Raw genomic sequence first — 19,517 nt, 5'->3', positions numbered from 1 at the left:
AGGAGGAGGGTGAAAACTTGTACTTCTTGGCCTCTAAGGATAGAACAAGAAGCAATGGTCTTAAACTGCAGCAAGGGAGGTTTAGGTTGGACATTAGGAAAAAGTTTCTAACTGTCAGGTTGGTCAAACCCTGGAATAAATTGCCTAGGGAGATTGTTGAATCTCCATCTGTGGAGATACTTAAGAACAGGTTAGATACATGTCTATTAGGGATGGTCTAGACAGTACTTGGTCCTGCCATGAGGGCAGGGGGCTGGACTTGATGACCTCTCGAGGTCCCTTCCAGTCCTAGTATTGTATGATTCTGTCTGCTACTTCCATTTTCTTAGATAGAAAATTTAGTCCTACACTATTAAAATTTGTGGTATAGTAATACCTGCATCTGCATCATGCAAATTGCAAGAGGCCTGTTTAATTTGTCTGTGTATAGTCTTGCTGCCTTCTCTGTTAATCCTTTTAAAACTAAACAAAAAAATTGACGTGGGAGAGAAATATTCAATGCTGTGTAGCGCTGTTCTGTGTTTGTCTGCCTCACTTCTGTCTGAGGCAGTTGCGTGGATTGTTGTATAATTGTTAACATTGCTGTCAGCTCCTGTAGCCCGAGGGGCTTCAGTACTTGACCGCAACTGTTTAGTGGTTGCCTTCCTTCCCTAATTCAGGAGGTGACAAAAAGATATTGGAGGAATGCAGATATATCCTCTATTTTATTCCCTTGAATGGTACACAAGCTACAAAATTTACCACTGAAAATCTGAAAAAATATTACCATGGTATGCCCATCGGCCAGATCCTCTGCCTGGGTAACCTGGTGTAGCTCCCTCTTTATAAAGATATGCTATGCTGGTTGGCATTAGCTGAGGATCTGGCCACATACTTATGGTTTGAGAATGGAATCACATTTTGACATCTGAATAGTCTGGCTGTCAGTGGTAGGTAAAGCCAATTTCTCTTAACCATCTAATGCGGACTGTATAAGAATCTCAGACAGGATCAGAGAGCCTTGTTTAACCGAATTATCAAATTGGCTTTTTCCAGTTGTGGCTGCTGTGTGATTTTTTTTTAATTGGCTTAACTTGAATTTCAGCTATGATGGACAGCATGTATTGTTTTGTACTGGGGAAATATTGTAAAAACACTCATGTTCTGCCTCATGCCCTTAATCCCAAGGATAAAATGAAATGACAAAATTACAATGGTAAACCTCAGTTAGAAGGTCACTAATAACAGGTATGTTGTCAATTAGCTGAAACTGCTGAGAATTCCAAGTAACACTAGGCCCATGGGTGGCAGTGAACCTCTCAGGACCCTGCCTTTTCTGGATGAGTCCTCTCACCTCCACCATGCTTCCATGGCCAGAGGAGTCTTGGGATGTCTGGAACCCTAACCCACCCCTTTTGCCTACCAGAGGAGTCTCAGGCTCAACCCAAATGCACCAGTTTGCCTGACCAGCCCCAGCCCAGCATTCACTGACAGCGGCTCCAGCCGTAGAAGGCAGGGTTTTCCCTTGCCTATTGTATTTGCCACCCATGACTAGCTGAGTAATCCAGACTGCCAAATACCAATTATAGCCGAATAGCTGAAAGTCTGTGGATGTTTTTATTAAATCCTTTATTTTACTCCTGCTTTTTATGCCACTGTGAGCTAACAGAATCCAAGTAAAAAGTGCTTTTTGAAGAACTGGTCTGCTACAACCTATCCCAACTTTAATATTTGAATGTTTAGGTAATTGACATGTATCAAGGCATTCGTGTAAGGTGTGCAGGATAGACATACTGGCCCTACTTTTACAGCTGCGATCAAATCAGAAGAATCTGTTTCAAGATGTACATTTTCTGATACAGTTCCAATATATTAAACTTCAGTGTGGTCGGCCCTCTGATGCCCCATGCTTTGCCAAAAGAGAATCAGGAACAATCATAACAGATAGTTGGTTTGGATATAGCGGTGTATACGCACACAACTCAAATGACCCTGCTTCAAGTTTTAGGTAACTAAATGTAGTATTAGAAGAAAGAATGCTACCTTTTGTGTATGAAGTTTGTATTCATAGACAGCCTTATCTTGTCTGCCTGACGCAGGCTTTGAGCAACACATGATTTTATCAGTAACAGAGAGGGAGCTGTGCTCGTCTACATACTATCAAAACAAAAAAGCAGTCAGGTAGCACTTTAAAGACTAACAAAATAATTTATTAGGTGAGCTTCCATGGGACAGACCCACTTCTTCAGACCATAGCCATACCAGAACAGACTCAATATTTAAGGCATAGAGAACCAAAAACAGTAATTAAAGTTGACAAATCAGAAAAAAATTATCAAGGTGAGTAAATCAGAGAGCTTCGATTACTGTTTTTGGTTCTCTGTGCCTTAAATATTGAGTCTGTTCTGGTATGGCTATGGTCTGAAGAAGGGGGTCTGTCCCACGGAAGCTCACCTAAAAAATTATTTTGTTAGTCTTTAAAGTGCTACTTGACTGCTTTTTTGTTTTGATGATTTTATCAGGATCAGTTCTGGGATTCAGTCATACCCCGAGATACACCCATTTGGGTTACAAGAATTCAACTTTATGAGGAGTTTCATTTAATACCCCTACTTCGGCTTACGAGGCATTTCTTTGCATTTACGAGGACCGATTTGGATTTCACGCGCCTCACGAGCAGCTGAGTGCTGCAAGTCGAGAGCCACCATGAGGTCATCTTCACAGTTGTATAGTTGGTGCATGTTGCATTGAGTTCTCTCAGAGTACTCGTGGTTTGCTAGTTTATAGCAGTGATAATCTCATGCATCATGCCCCCAAATGAAGAAAGTGCTAAAAAACTAAGTCAGGAGATAGAAGAGCTAAAAAAAGACAGAAAAGCCATACCTTTAAGTGTAAAATTGGATGTGATAAAGTGTATTGATTAAGGACAGCGTAACAAAGATGTGATGCAGGCACTCCATTTATCTTCGTCTACTGTGCATAGTATCTACATGCAAAAGGAAAAAAATATTGAAAACTGTTGAGACTGCTGTTGGTGGTGCTGTCATTGAGTAGGCACCCCATTATGCAGAATCATAGAATCATAAAACAATACAGCTGGAAGAGACCTAAAACAGCCATCGAGTCCAGCCACCTGCTCTAAGCAGGACCAAACCCATCAGATCAGCCCAGCAAGGGCTTTGTCGAGGCGAGACTTAAACACCTCCAGGGATGGAGACTCCACTACTTCCCTGGGTAGACCATTCCAGTGCTTCACCACCCTTGAGAAACTTTTGTTGCAATGGGTAGAGGATTCGGTGAAACACCACATGACTCTTAGCTTTCTTCTCATAAGAGAAAAGGTATTATCATTGTTTGAGCGATTGAAGGCACATGCGATTGAGGAGGGTGATGATATGGCCAAGGATTTGAACTTTAAAGGCAGTAATGGATGGTTCGACCGCTTTGGGAAGAGGGCACTCTTGCATAGCCTCAAGGTTACAGGCGAGGCAGGATCCACCAATCTTACAGCAGGCAGTGCCTTTCCTGAGAAGCTGAAGAAAATTATCCAAGGCAACTACACTAACAAACAGATTTTCAGTATGGACGAGACTGGTTTGTTTTGGAAGCGAATGATGTCTCATACCTACATCTCCAATGACCAAAAGCAAGCCAAAGGACATAAAGCCTCTAAAAACAGGTTAACGTTGCTTGGTGGCAGTGGTGGGGGCGACATAAAGCTCAAACCTTTGCTCGTATACCATTTGGAAAATCAGTGGGCTTTGAAAGGTATCAATAAGATAAGTCTTCCAGTGATTTGGCGTTCAAATAGAAGTGTGTGGGTGACCCAACAAGTGTTTCTAGACTGCATGCAGAGTTACTTTTGTCCTTTCATCGAAAAATATTGCAAAGAAAATAACCAAGACAACAAAGCACTTTTAATCATCGACAATGCTCCAGGCCATCCAGCAAAAATTGTTGATTACTGTAGCAATGTTCAGGTTGTATTTTTGCCTCCGAACACAACGTCTTTGCTACAGCCGATGGACCAAGGTGTTATTGCTACAGTTAAGGCTTACTGTATGCAGCTTGTGATGAAGTACCTCGGTGGTGGTTTGGACAAGAGTGACAAGGTGACAATCAGAGAATAATGGAAAAATTACAACATAAAAATGGCCATTGAAAACATAGCAACTGCTTGGGACAAAGTGACAGCGAACACTATGAATGCTGTTTGGAAAAAAGTTCTTCCTGAGGCTGTGCACGTCTTTCAGGGTTTGAATCCGTGAAGAAGACGATCTGTGATGACATTGTACAGCTGGCAGTGAAAGCAGGTTTTGACAAGGTCGACATTGAAGATGTGCAAGAGGTGGTGGAATCTCACTCTGAAGACCTGACGGATGACGAGCTAATTCAACTAGAAAAAGAGCATTTGAAGGAGGAGGCTGAACATTTGAAAGAAGGGAAATTTGACAAAGAGGAAGAACCAGTAAAAGAATTTGGCATAAAACAGTTACACAACTTGTTTTCCAGTATCAATAGTGCTTATGCTTTGGCGGATGAAAACGACAGCAATTTTGAAAGAGCTGGGAAAGCTAAAATTCTCGTGAGAGAATTGATTGAATGTTACAAACAACTGTATGACAGAAAAGTGCGAGAAGGCAAGCAGACAAGTATTTTATCTTTTTTTCGTCCAGCCACCCTGGCGGTGGCTGCTGCTGCTATGCTTCTGCCGAGCCTCAACCTTCAACCTTTGGCATCTCTTGTCCTCCCATTGCAATGGAAGAGGAAGAAGACGATGATGTTGATGATCCAGAAATTATGGAGTGTGAAGAACTCAGCCACTCTTCATCCTCCTCACCTTTGCCTTAATTTTCTACTTCATTCTCACCAATGCCACCATCACCAACCAACGAACAGCAGTGACTCTCCTCACAGTCTCCCTCACCTCATCTTCTCGCTTTTCCACACAAGGTCAACTTGTTCGCGGAGTGTGATATCATTTATTTCTTTTGTCTTTACTGTTCTGTTCTTTTTTGCATTAGAGGTTGAATTACATAAACATTGAGTATCATATGTATGTTTTGTTTGTGAGCATAGTCTTAAGTGTACAGTGCATAATAGCTACAAAAGAGCTTAACAGGAGCATGTAAACAGCCATATTATAGAGTAATTAATGAAGGGAAAATGCCTTGTTAGGTTGTGTTATGATAACTAATGTTAACTATTGAAGTAAGTGTGTTTGTTTTAATGGGATTTGGTGTTTTAGCATAAATGGGTGTAAATTTTGGGGCTCAGGAACACACAAAAATTTTTCCCATTGAAATTAATGGTAATTACATTTTTGACTTACAAGAATTCGCCCTAGGGGGGTTTTCAGGAACGAGTTACCCTTGTAAGGTGGGGGAAGACTGTAATTGTTTTATGAAGGAAGAGTTATTTAAATTTAGCCTTGCAACTGTAAATTCTAAATATAGGGTCAGAAGGTGGTATGTCCTTTGATTTCAGTATTAATTGGTTGTTAAATTATTATCTTTAGTTTGTTATATATTGTTACCGTCCACCTCCTGTGAGAAAACACCCTGGGTGCGTGCTTAAACAATTTTAAGGAAACAGACCAACTCAGTTGTCACTCTTAATTGCAGCAAACCTTTTTTTTAAAGAATGTGCTGTGATGAAGAGCTATCCAATCAAATAAGTCTTAGTCATTTACAAGAGATATTTTTTATGGCCTCTGATAAAGTCTGTGGAACTAGTTTGTAAACTGAGGGTTTTTTGTTTTTTTGTTTTTTTTTCTTCCTGTTGTCAGAGCTGCCATTCCTGGTAGATGGCAATGGGGGAACTGCCTTTCCAGTGAGGTCCTCCTGTAATGAGGGAAGCCCTTCTTTTAGATTTTAACAGCTTCCTATTTTTTTGAACTGCTGATCGTCTCCTCCTGTAGTATTCTAGTTCTCTCCCTCCCCCTTAAATCGCCTTTCCATGTGCGACAGGTTAGATCACCAAAATCCCACAGCAAAGTCACAAAGTTTGTGTTTGGTAGTTTTTGGTTTTTGTCCCATTTTACATGGGGTGCACCCCTGGTTCTGTCGCAGAATTATTTAGAGTACAGCTCTGGGTGGGGTGGAGCTGGAACTGCAGGACCAAAAGTGAAATGCCTTATGCAAGGCTGCCTTTTGTAACTGCCTAGAAGCATCTTATCTATAGGCAAGTTAGTAGAGTCGGTGAATGATTTTCTCTTGGGTTTGACTTAGTGATACAGCTGGAAATTTCCACATGACACTGGCTACTTTTACGCAGGTCAGTACTGGAGAGAAATGTTACTAGCAGTTCATGAAGAAAAGGTAATTTTTCCTTTGTAATTAGTGGAATGATGTTCTTTTTCAAAAAAGAATTTGATTGTGTCTGGAGAAATAAAATGTTTTCCACTTTCTTAGTGGGTGTTGTTTCCTACCTCTTTACTTTGATTTGTTCTGCTCTTTCCAGAGCTTTGTAATCTGGCACATGAATATAAGAGTTTTATACGTTCCCCTGCACTCTGTTTTAAAATTTTAAAATTCTTCTGTGGGGGGGATAGTCCACAAAGGAGAATCATATCCACATTCTTCTGCCCCTAAATACGTTCTCAGAAGTGCAGCATAACCCAAGTGAAACTGGTGAGAAATGCATTGTGTATGTGCATAAGTTCTGCACTGTTTAATCTTGCAAGGCTGAAAGCTAAATCTAAGGTGCGGGAAGTCCTCATCAGAGATATGCTGTTCGCAGATGAAGCTGCTGTAGTGTCACACACAGAAGACCAGATTTAGAAACTCCTGGATCAGTTCTCCAAAGCATGCAAGGACTTCAGGCTTTCCATCAGCCTAAAGAAGACAAACGTACTTGGTCGGGACATTGCTGAACCTCCATCAATCAGCATTGACAACTGTACGTTAGAGGTTGTCCACGAGTTTGTTTACCTTGGGTCCACCATCACTGACACCCTGTCACTGGAGACTGAGCTAAATAGGAGGATCGGAAAAGCAGCCACAACTCTGTCCAGACTCAGCAAGAGAGTGTGGAATAACATCAAGTTGTACACCCACACCAAAATGCAAGTTTACAGAGCCTGCATCCTCAGCACCTGCCTTTATGGCAGCAAGTCTTGGACCCTGTATACCCGCCAGGAAAAGAGGCTGAACATCTTCCACTTGCGCTGCCTCAGGCGCATCCTTGGAATATCATGAAAGGACAGAGTGTCCAACACTGCCGTCCTCAAGCAAGCTGGAATCCCAACCATGCGCACCCTCCTCAGGCAGTGGCTGCTCCGCTGGCTTGGCCACATCCACAGGATGAATGATGGAAGGATCCCAAAAGACATGCTGTATGGTGAGCTAGCCTCTGGCAAAAGACCTCCCGGACTCCCCCAGTTGTGCTACAAAGATGTTTGCAAGAGGGACCTCAGGGAGGTAGACATCGAGCCGGACAGCTGGGAAGAGCTGGCAGACGATCTCAGCAGATGGAGGCAGGAACTACACAAGGGCCTTCAGAAGGGTGAGATGAGGATCAGACAGCTAGCAGAGAAGCGAGCCCACAGAAAGCACACTAGGGACCTGCCAGACACCCATTGCACATGCAACAGATGTAGCAAGGACTGTCACTCTCGTGTGGGCCTTTACAGTCACAGTCGACACTGCAAATGATGATCCCAAATGGAACCACGAAGGGCGCGATCCATAGTCTGTGTAGACTGAAGGATGCTTACTATGTGCATAAGTTCTATTTGCTGGAGCAGTACAAGTGCAATGCAGAGGAAGAAGTGGTAGAAACAGGTGGAAATGGAAAGAGGGGTGGTTCTGCAATGGGTATTGTGTCTTTGGGATATCTGTGCTTGCTGTCCCTACCACATTAAGACTTGGAATAATGTGCAGATAGAACACTGATTCCATAGATGAGAGAATGTCTCATTGCTTTCTGGTGACCCCAATCTCTAGGGTTTTTTGTTTTGTTTTTTAAATAAGTCTTTACAGTTATTGATGTGCAGTGATAAATTTTCAGATTTGACTATAGTGGAGAATTATACTTTGATTGGTATATTTCAGTCCATGTGCTTCCTTGTATTTCAGAGATGGTTTAAGGGATGTCATCTATTTCTTTGCTACTTCCCATGTTTATTTTCAGTTCCTCTTCAACTGATGTCTCAGTGGGTGCTCTGCTGTAGGTGGTAGGCTCATCCTGGATCTTCAGATTGCAAACTCTTCAAAGTTGTGGCTGGCCAGTCTGTGCATGCGCTGCTGCTGCATCTCTCTGTTCGCACTCTTTTGATCACGTCGTCCCAATGGATAGCTCATATCATCACTGCATGCATCGCCTATTGCTACTCTTCTAGCCAGATGTTTCTCCCAATGCACCCTGGCCTCATTCCACGAGAGCAGTGGCGACCTCAACAGCTTTTCTAAAGGGAGTTCCTCTTATAGACAGCTGCAGAGCAGCTACCTGGTCGTCCTATGATGCTTTTGTGAGGCACTACTCTATCCAGAACCGATGGACTGTTGACGCTTCACTAGCCACAGCAGTCCTTTCTGCTTCAATTTCACAGTGACTTCTCCCTCCTCTTATTGTTGGGGAACTGCTGGACAGTCACCTTTCGTGGAGCACCCAGGGGAACATCACTCAAAGAAGAATGTGAGGTTCTTCTTCGAGTGGTCCCCGTGGGTGCTCCACAATAGGTGTCAGGCTTGCCTGGCGCCACAGATCGGAATTCTTCTAGCAGTTTCTGTTGGATCGCGCATGTGCCGATGTGTGCTGCTCCCTTGCGTGCCCGCGGCCATGTGCGCAATCCGGTCCCCGCCAGTTCCTTCTCAGCCGCTATCGGCTGCGGACGGAATCCGCTCAGGCTAAAGCCAGAGACAGATAAGATAGTTGTTTTTACGTGTAGTTTGTTTGTTTGTTTTTGTCACTATCAAAAAAAAAAAAAGAGAAAGAAAGAGAATATTAGCTAGCAGAAAGAAGAGGAACGAAGGAGAGAGGGGCAGACAAGAAGGCTAGTTAAGCCATCCACTGCCCCGCAGGCCGGTGATCGTTATTTTGGGTTAGAAAGCACTGATTAGTGGCTAAGTACCCTATTAACAGTAAAGACTCACCGTGATGGCCTCTTCGGGGTTTAAGAAGTGTGAGTTATGCTGCGAAGCTATGCTGGCCTCCGATGAGCAAAGTGAATGCATTCGCTGCCTGGGAGAATCACACGTTACCCAGAAGTGTTCCCACTGCGCTAAGCTTACAGCCAGGGCCAGGAAGGACAGAGAGATGAGGCTCAAAATGATCTTGTTTGATAATGCTCTCCAGCCGGAACCGCCGGAGAAGCCTCATGCAGAAGGGCCCTCTGGGTTGCATAAAAGGAAGGCAGCCTCCTTGACCCCCTCGGTGCAGAAAAGGAGGAAACTCTCCCTGGCTCGATCCTTGCTGGCGGGCCCAGTGGGCAGGATGAGCGGAATGCAGAGCCCCCAGCTGTGAGCTCATGAAAGTGGCAGCGCAGCAGCACACGTGGCAGAGGTTGAACCTCCGATTAGACAACAGACGGCACGCAAGGTGCCACGAGCGCCAGCGAGGCAAGCACTGGAATCGGCGGCGCTGACGGCGCAGGGGCACCTGGCACAGAGCCTACCGGTGCCGGAGGAAGCTACCTGCACGGCACCGCCGCTGACTGTGCCGAGCGCGGCGCCGACAACGGGGCCGAGATCCCCGGCACGGGAAGGGGCAGCGCCCACCCCGCAGGGGAGGGGCAAGGCAAAAGCAAAAACTCGGCACCTCAGTCCATCTCCAGGCAGGGCCGCGCTGCCCTTATCACCTAGCCCCCCCCGCCCCTGAGATACACACGCCGCACTGACGGGCTGTAACTCCACCGGCTTATCTAGGACCTCCCTCTCCGTTCCTCCAACCAATTTTGCTGTGGCTTGGGCCACCTTCACCATTTCTGCGCATGGATACCCTTGAGTACTATCACAAACCAGCTTCACCACTATCTATGTCGTCGCGGAGGTCCTGCTCTCCCAGACATCATGGGTACAGTCCCCGATCATGGTCCAGGTCTCCATCACCGGGCCCTTGCCCATGCTGCTATGGTCGTCCTCATCATGCTGAACACAGACACCGCAGGTCTAGATCCAGGGCAGGTCCTCCCCTGCTTCTGATCAATACCCCCGTGTACACTCTCGCTCTGGGACGGGAACACAGTTGTCTCAGGGGGAGTTAGGTCCAGAATCCCGAGACTTTCCTTCACAATCCTCCAGGGAGCAAGTATATCATCGACCTCGGGAGCCAGAGGATTTGAGGGAGGTTTACCCCAGTGGTTCCTCCTCATCCTCCCCACATGAGGCCATGGCCCCCGGGGATGTCTCCCCCCCCCCGGATGACCTTAAACAATTCCAGGAGCTGTTCAAAAGAGTAGCTTTCACGCAGGACATTCAAATAGCAGAGGTGCAGGAGAAGCATCATAAACTCCTGAAAAATTTGAGACCCCCGGCTTCATCTAAAATCGCTATCCCGCGGGACGAAGCCATTATGGAGTCAGCCACTAACATATGGCAAACCCCGGCCTCTATTCCGCCTACGAACAAGAGAGCGGATAAGAAGTACTTCGTCCCAGCCAAGGGCATGGAGTTCCTCTTTAGTCACCCGCAACCCAATTCTTTGGTGGTCGAATCATCCCAGCAGAGGTTGAAGGCGTCTCAGTACAAATCGGGGGGGGTCAGATAAAGATGCTAAGAAGCTAGAGCTGTTTGGCAGGAAGGTATATTCCTCCTCTACCCTATTATTGAGAGTGGCAAATTACACGGCACATCTATCAAACCACAACTTTGACAATTACTCCAGACTTACTCCCCTCATGGATTTACTCCCAGAAGACAAGAAGCCGGTGTTAAAGGTGATTGTTCAAGAGGGCTATGCAGCGTCACGGATGGGAGTCCAGATTGCCCTGGACGTGGCGGACACAGCGGCACGTTCAACAGCTGCAGCAGTGGTAATGCGTAGGGAATCCTGGCTCCAGACGTCTGGTATCCCCAGGGACCTGCAGGCGAAGATCGTGGATCTTCCCTTTGATAAACAAAAGTTGTTTGCGGACTCAACCGACTCAGTCCTCCACTCCAGCAAAGACTCGAGGGCCACACTTAGAACCTTTTGGTATTTATACTCCCCCATACAAGAAGAAGAAATTTTATCCTCAGCAAAGACGCTACGCTTACCAACCACAGTGTGCTCAATATCAGCGAGGCTATGACCAAGGGCGCCATCAACAGCAGCAGCAGTACAGGACTCCCAGGCGACATTCTCAACAAAGCCGTACGCCCTCGGGGCAGGCCCAGAGACAACAAGTTTGACGGGTATGTTGGGGGCTGCACTATCAACACCATCGCTCAATGCCACTCTCATCTCATGTTCCATCATCGCCTCAAACCGTTCCACTCCTAATGGCAAAAGATCACCACAGACAAATGGGTGCTAGAGATTATAGCCCCGGGGTACACGATCCCTTTCCAGTCACTTCCACCGACGAAGCCTCCCGCCAGGCCTCATCTCAGGGAAGCTGCCCACAAGGCGAGGCTCAAGCAGGAGGTGGATCACCTTATGTTCATAGGGGCGGTGGAAAGAGTGCCGGAGCAATTCCAGGGGAAAGGTTTTTATTCACGCTACTTCCTAACAGAGAAGAAAACAGGAGGCTGGAGGCCGATCTTGGATCTACGGGGCCTCAACCGTTACTTGCGCAAGGAACGCTTTCGGATGATCACAGTTGCCTCCATACTTACGGCACTGGACGATGGAGACTGGTTTGCAGCCCTCGACTTACAAGATGCTTACTTTCATATAACAATCCACCCAGCACACAGACGCTTCCGCCGCTTCACGGTCGGCAGGGAACATTTCCAGTACAGGGTTCTTCCGTTCGGCCTATCCTCGGCTCCCAGAGTCTTTACTAAAACCCTGGCAGTGGTATCAGCCTACCTGCACAGACAGGGGATGTTTATTTTCCCATATCTGGACGACTGTCTGCTGAAAGGGGCCTCAAAGGCAGAGGTCTTACGCATGATACGCATCACCGCGGACACGTTTACTTCGCTGGGCCTAGTTATCAACCTCACAAAGTCAAAGACTGTATCCACACAAGATATAGAGTTCATAGGGGCACGCATAAACTCTGTCACAGCAAGAGTATACCTGCCTGACGCCCGCTTCCGCGCCATCAACTCACTGGTGCAAGTCATGATGTACAGCCCCATGGTGCCGGTCCTAACGTGCCTGCAGCTGTTGGGGCACATGGCGGCAGCGACGTTTGTGGTACAGAATGCAAGGTTACACATGCGAAGCCTGCAGCATTGGCTGGCGATTGTTTACAAACCGGCATCCCACACTGTCCACAAGGTAGTGTCGCCCACGACAGAGGTGCGCAGATCCCTAGCGTGGTAGGAAAATCCCAAGAATCTGCTAGTGGGGGTGCCTTTTCACCAACCACAAATTTCTATCTTTCTTACTACCGACGCCTCCCACGTAGGATGGGGAGCGCACATTGGCAGCAAGGTGACACAAGGGGTATGGTCCCCCTGCGGAACAGACACTGCACATAAACATACCAGAGCTCAGAGCAGTGTTCAACGTGTGCAGACATTTTCGAGATTACCTGCATGGCAAAGGAGTCGGGATCAATACCGACAATACCTCCACTATGTTCTACATCAGTGCCAAGGAGGGGCACGATCCCGTGCGTTATGTGCGGAAGCAGTCCGATTGTGGAACTGGTTCATTGCCAACAATATAACGTTGAAAGCCTCGTACTTGCCGGGCGCTCACAACGTGAAGGCAGATCAGCTGAGCAGGTGTTTCGCACTCACGCACGAATGGCAGATCCGCTCTGACCTGCTACGGCGCATATTTCGTACATGGGGGTTTCCCCAAGTCGATTTGTTTGCCACCCAGTACAACAAGAAATGCCCCCAGTACTGCTCCAGAGCAGGAATAGTGCGGGGGTCCCTGGGGGACGCATTCATGATTTCATGGAAGGGCCGTCTACTCTACATCCCCCCACAATGCTTATCCATAAGGTTCTGCAGAAAACCAGAAGGGAGATTGCTCGCATGATACTCATAGTCCCAACTTGGGACCAGCAACAATGGTTTCCCTTGCTTCTGCGCATGTCAGGTCGTCCACCACTTCCCCTACCGGTGGCGCCAGACTTACTCACACAGGCTCAGGGGTCCATAGTGCACCCACACCCTCAGGGTCTGCACCTACAAGCATGGTTAATCCATGGCTTAGCGCCTTAGAGAGCACGTGTACGGAGGGAGTACAACAAGTCCTGAAGTGTAGCCGAAGGACCTCCACCAGGAGGACTTATAAACAGAAATGGACTCAATTTACAGCCTGGTGTTCCGCCAAGCAGTTAGTTCCCCTTGACGTTCCTATAACCGTAATACTAGAATACCTATTGGACCTCAAACAAGACGGGCTTTCTCTATCCTCGCTAAAGGCCCACCTCACTGCTATATCAGCTTTTCGGCATACAGAGGAAGGGCCCACTGTATTCACCCACCCTATCATCACAAGGTTCTTGAAGGGGCTGGTAAACATTTACCCTCCTCGAAAACCGCTTCCGCCGTCGTGGAGTTTGGGCTTGGTGCTCAGCACGCTATTGGGACCACCCTTCGAACCATTAGCCACGGTACCCCTCTGACTCCTTACGATGAAAACAACCTTCCTCCTTGCGATTACGTCAGCCCGCAGGGTGAGCGAGCTCGCAGCAGTGATGGCAACGCCGCCCTGCACAGTATTCTCAAAGGAGGCGGTAACCCTACGGTTACACCCAGCCTTTGTTCCAAAAGTTTCTTCGGAGTTCCATCTTAACGAACCAATAGTTTTACCATCGTTTTACCCGAAGCCTCACAGCTCCAGCAAGGAGGCACGCCTACCTCTCCTAGACGTGAGAAGGGCGTTGGCCTTCTACATAGACAGAACTAAGTCCTTCCGGAAAACGGACAGGCTTCTAGTGTCTGTCGCTCCCAGGTCAAAAGGGGAAGGCCTCTCTTCACAGAGAATTTCAAAGCACATCTTGTCCTGTATAAAAATGTGCTACGAGCTTTGAAAGACCCCTTTGCTGGCCCTGCCTAGGGCTCACTCCACCAGGGCGGTGGCGGTGTCAGCAGCCTTCTTCAAGGGCATCGTGTTAAAAGACATCTGTAGAGCGGTGACCTGGTCATCCTACGACACCTTCGTCAAGCATTATGCCCTACATTGGGTATTCGAGGCGGATACCCGTCTGTCGACAGCAGTCCTCTCGGGGGCAAGCTGCAAACGAATCGATTACCCACCTCCTTACTTGGGTTACTGCTGGGTAGTCACCTATTGTGGAGCACCCACGGGGACACTCGAAGAAGAAAGAGAAGTTACTCACCTGTAGTAACGATGGTTCTTCGAGATGTGTCCCCATGGGTGCTCCACCACCCGCCCATCCTCCCCACTTTGGAATCTCTGTCTGGTGTTTTTCAGGAGCATCCGAGGCGGTTGGTCAAGGAACTGGCGGGGACCGGATTGCACACATGGCCGAGGGCGCGCAAGGGAGTGGCGTACGTCAGTGCATGCACGATCCAATAGAAACTGCTAGAAGAATTCCGATCTGCGGCGCCGGGCGAGCCCGACACCTATTGTGGAGCACCCACGGGGACACATCTCGAAGAACCATCGTTGCTACAGGTGAGTAACTTCTCTTTACTCGCCTTGGTGCAGTAAGTATTATTCTTCAAGATGTGTGTCCCCATGGGTTCTCCACAACCTACGTTCCTCCCTGCTTCTGAGTCTGCCTTGTCTGACTGTTTTTCAGATTTTGGAGCCATTTCAAGGAACAGGCTTCAGCCAGCTGGTCTGCGCATATGATCAAAAGAACACAAACAGAGACATAGCAGCAGCACATGTGCAGAACGGCCAGATACAGGTTTGAAGAGCCTCCAATCTGCAGTGCTGGGATGAGCCCAGCACCGGGGTGGGGGCCCGGGGGGGAGACATATCTCGAAGGACGATAGTTACTGCACTGAGGTGAGTAACTTCACTTTTTGAAAAGTGTTTCTAAAATATTCTGAGGTCCTTGGATAAAAGGTGCTATAGAAGAATAGATGGTTGTTTTTAGAAAATTACTAGCCCTGAAAGTGAAACTGGATCTCATCTTAACAGCTAGTAGACTATTACAGAAATAATAAAACAATAAGTGTCACAAGAGTATTGTTGTCCTTTCAGTGCAATTGGGGCTTTTCAGGGTTGTTTCCCATCTTAGGATGAGATATTAATGATGAGACCAATATGTTTTTGTGTGATCTTGTTTATTCATATAACGTACACTAAGTCCTATTTTTCTGCAGAAACAAACAGCAGGTAGATACCTTGCTTAGAAATCCCAGAGTGGACTGAGTTGGGGTCCCACCTGCCCGCCACAGGTAGGCATGATTCTCAGCTGCAAGCTTCAGATAGGCCCAGGGCCTCTCTGGCACAGGCCAGAGAGGATTGTGTTGGTTGGACCACTCAAGCTGGGCTGGTTCCCTATGACCATCCTGCCCCAGCCAGGGCTGGAATCCTACTTGCCCAGCACGACTGTGACTGCTCCATGCCATCTGGGCCAGTTAGGGTCCTAGCTGTGTCCTCCTACCTGCCTTTCATGGCTGCAGCTGGGGTCATGCTATCTGGTGAGCTCAACCCAGCCGAAGCTGCTCTGGCTCAAAGTGGGTGGCTAGCTGCCAAGGGTTAACAGTTGATTGTAAGCCTAATGCTGATTGGTTAATCTTTTATATCCCTGTTGCTAACTGCCCCGTGTGGATACTGCTGGTGTAAACTTAGAGGTATCTAGTTTGCACTACATTATGGGGCATGCCCCGCGCGGCGGGAGGCATGAAAAAATTCCAGGGGGGACGTGAGGTGATCCAGCCCCCCTCCCTATATTCCCCTGACGCCAAGAAGGAGCTGGCCTTTGTTTCCAGCTCTCAGCGCCTGCCATTTTACATGGGCGACCCAGCGCAGCTGCTATAAAAAGCAGACAGCAAGCAAAGACCCATGTGCAGCTAGCTGCCTCCTGCAAAAGAGTGTGGGTTGTGCGGGAAAGGGAGGGCCCTGAGGGAGTCTGGCTCAGAGGAAAGGGAGGGAGAGGGGGTAAGAGTGGGTGGCTGGTGGTGCCTGGCTTTGTGGAAGGGAAGAGGCTCAGGCAGGTGTCACATGGGGCTCAGGTGGCTGGTGCGGGCTCAGGTTGCTTAGGCTGGTGGGCGGGTGGCTAGCCCTGGCAGTGGGGGGCTCAGGCGGCTGACCCACAGCTTGGGTAGGCAGCTGGCAGTCGGATGGTTTGCCTCAGTGTCTGGCGGGCAGCCGAGTGGCTCTGGCAGTGCAGGACTTGGGCAGGTGGGTGGCTGATGTGGGCAGCTGTGGTGGCTGGCACAGGGCTCAGGCAGCTGGCCAGCTGGGTCTGCACCAGGCACTCAAAAGGTGGGGGCTGTGCCATTAGCCTGGCCAATCCATAGTCTGCGTCTGGGCTGGGATGGGGCTGGCACAGTGTCTGTTACCCTGGTCAGGGCTGCAGCTGGTCTCTGCAGGGCCCGGGCTGTGCCTGCAGCTCTGGGGCCATGCCAGCACTCCTTACTGGGTTTGAAAGAAAAACAGTGTATGTACATGTGTTTTTCTTGCTCAAGATGAATTAAGTGTTTTCCATGTTACAAATATATATTCTCTGGGAACTTAGCCTTGTATCAGAGTGTTGCCTTGACTTCACTTCAGCAAAGAAAATGGCACATTTTCACTTTGATGATGTGCCTGGCATTGCTTATAAGATAGCACTCTGTTGAGGAGAAGGGAAAAAAAAGCGCTGTGAAACTCCTGAATCTGTTAAAAGGAATACTGCTAATATCTTTGCTTTTTTTCCCCTAGATTGCAGTGGGTAGTGGATTAGTGTGTGTATATATATTGTGACAAAGTCCCCTGTCAACCCTTGTGGTTCCCTGCGCTTCCTGGCGGTTTTCTCTGTTGTGCCTCAGAGACTCACGGAGACCCCTTACCTGCCCAGGCCTTCCCAGAGGCAGGAGTCTCCGCTTAGCGAGCCGTCCTCATCATAGGCAAGTCCCAACTGGGGGCGGATAACACCAGTCCCCTTGCAGGCCTGTGCCTGTTCTAGTTAAGTAACCCTGTGGGGAAGGGTGGGGGGAGTCCAGACCCACCCTCTACCCTGGACTTCGGCCCAGGGTCCCTACAAGGTCAGGAGGCTGCTGGCAGAGCCTTCACCCTGCCCCAGTGTAGCAACCTCACCCTGGGCCACTTCACCCACTGCTTCCCTGTGGTACCCTCCTGCTCCTGCTCTCTGGTGCGCCTTCCAAAACCTTCCCCTGCAACCAGCTGGGGGAACCTTTTATAGAGAGTGCAGGGCCTCAGCTAGCCTATGACTGCTGATTAGTCTCAGCTGTGGCTAATGGTTAATGAGGCCCCAGCTGCCTGCCTTAATTGGGAGACAGGAAAGCATTCCCCCACCAGCCAGTATACCTGCCTTCTTGTAAGATACTGCAGCCCCCAGGCGGCAGTCTGCCACGGATAGATAGGTGTGTGTGTGTGTGTGTATGTGTATGTGTATATCCTTTTTGCATTACAGTGGAATTAAAAAATCCTTTTTTTCTTTAGTGAGAAAGTAAGGAACAGAGGAAATAGATAAATGGCTGGGGTCAGACTGGCTTAGTAGTAGTTCTGGGAGTTGTAGTGGACAAGAAGCTGGACATGAGTCAACAGTGTGCCACTGTAGCCAAGAAGGCTAATGGCATATTAGGTTGCATCAAGAGGAGCATTGCCAGTAGATCCAGAGAAGTGATTATTCCTCTTTATTTGGCTTTGGTGAGGCTGCATTTGGAGTACTGTGTCCGGTTCTGGGCCCCCAATTATAGGGAGGATCTGGATACACTGGAGAGGGTCCAGCGGAGGGTGACCAAAATAATTAGGGGGCTGGAGGATATGACATATAAAGAAAGGTTGAGGGAATTGGGTCTGTTTAGTCTGCAGAAGAGAAGACTGAGGGGGGGATTTGAAAACAGCCTTCAATTTACTGAAGGGAGGTTGCAAAGAGGCTGGAGAGAGGCTGTTCACAGCGGTCACGGACGTCAGAACACGGAACGATGGTCTCAAGTTGTGGTTGGGAAGGTCCAGGTTGAACGTTAGGAAAAACCTTTTCACTAGGAGGGTGGTGAAGCATTGGAATGGTCTCCCCAGGGAAGTAGTGGAGTCTCCATCCCTGGAAGTGTTTAAGTCTGGGATCGACAAAGCGCTGGCGGGGCTGATCTGATGGGTTTGGTCCTGCCTTGGGCAGGGGGCTGGATTTGATGGCTTCTTAGATCTCTCTATTGTTCTATGATAATCTATAAATGAGACTAGTGTATAGTGCCTCAGATCTTTAGAAATTTAAGTTTAGTTACAATTCCATTCTGAAGACATTTCAATTAAAAATTTAATGTGTGACTTTTGTGAAATGGCAATGTAAGATGGTAATATTTTTCTCAACAGAAATGTTTAATGATAAAAATGAGTATATTGCTTTTTTATTCCTGTTAACTCTGTACAGCCAACATACCTAAGAAGAGATCATACTGAGTTTATTCTACCTCATGCATGGGTGGTAACATGGAATGTAAATCAACCTATTGGCTAACCCAGTACAAACCTTGTGAGGACAATGGGCATTCAAGAGTATTGCTAATAATTCATTTGATCTGCAGAATCTTTATTTCTTGTGGAGACATGCAAAAGGGAAGAACCTAGCTTAACTCTCTGATCTCGGGGAGTTTTTAGTGTTGACAGCTAACAAAATGTTCTCACATAATAGTTGAGCCCACTTGAGCTGGAAACCACTGATGTAAAATAAATATGGAACCTCACAACAGCGTTGTAATAATCCTACTTTAATAACCCCACTTTCAGATTAAAACAAATGTTCAATAAATAATTTTTAGATGTTTACTCACTGAACTTGTTGGCATTGTGCCCATCTGAATTTCACCCTACAGACTTTCATACTGCTAATGATAGGCATTGCAGAAGAGAGTGGGGAAGAGTGCCTTACTTCATTTTCTTTTGTGAGAACTACATCATTACCATTCTGCATGAACTGAGTCATTCCATGTAGCACTTTGGTCTTTGTTCGTCCTCAAGCCTGGTCGGTATATTTGTCACAAGTATGATTGATTTACAAAGATTTGGGAATGAATGCTGAAACCTGAAATATTCCAAGTGGTTTTGTCTGATGGTTCATTAAGGCTTTGAGCAAAAAAGGAGTTATTTGACGTTACATTGAAATGATTCCAGTACACCTTTCAGCATGTAGGAATGCTGCATAACCAGCTTGAGGTTGCTGTACATGTTGAACTCCCAGGAGTAGGATTTAATGGTTAGAACAGGGAACTGGAAATCAGGACTACTCCCCTGTAAAAAGATTTTTCTACTTCATAGGGGTGCCTGGGCTTTATAAATGTTTTTGTAGAGCATTATTAGGTCCTAAGATAAGTTTAATAGAAGTACAGAAAATTATTTTTAAGAAT

At 47.3% G+C, this 19,517-nt stretch overlaps 1 protein-coding gene across 18 annotated transcripts in view; it reads left to right on the top strand.

Annotated features, from left to right (window-relative positions):
• The window catches only part of USP54 (ubiquitin specific peptidase 54), a 202,991-nt gene that overhangs the window by 53,970 nt on the left and 129,504 nt on the right, over window positions 1-19,517 (top strand). The gene's annotated exons all lie outside the window — the stretch shown is intronic.

This window comes from Carettochelys insculpta, chromosome 7, assembly GCF_033958435.1.
Source record: "Carettochelys insculpta isolate YL-2023 chromosome 7, ASM3395843v1, whole genome shotgun sequence".
Lineage (NCBI taxonomy): Eukaryota > Metazoa > Chordata > Testudines > Carettochelyidae > Carettochelys > Carettochelys insculpta.
The sequence above is the reverse complement of the archived record's forward strand: the minus strand, read 5'-3'. Positions and strand labels throughout refer to the sequence as shown.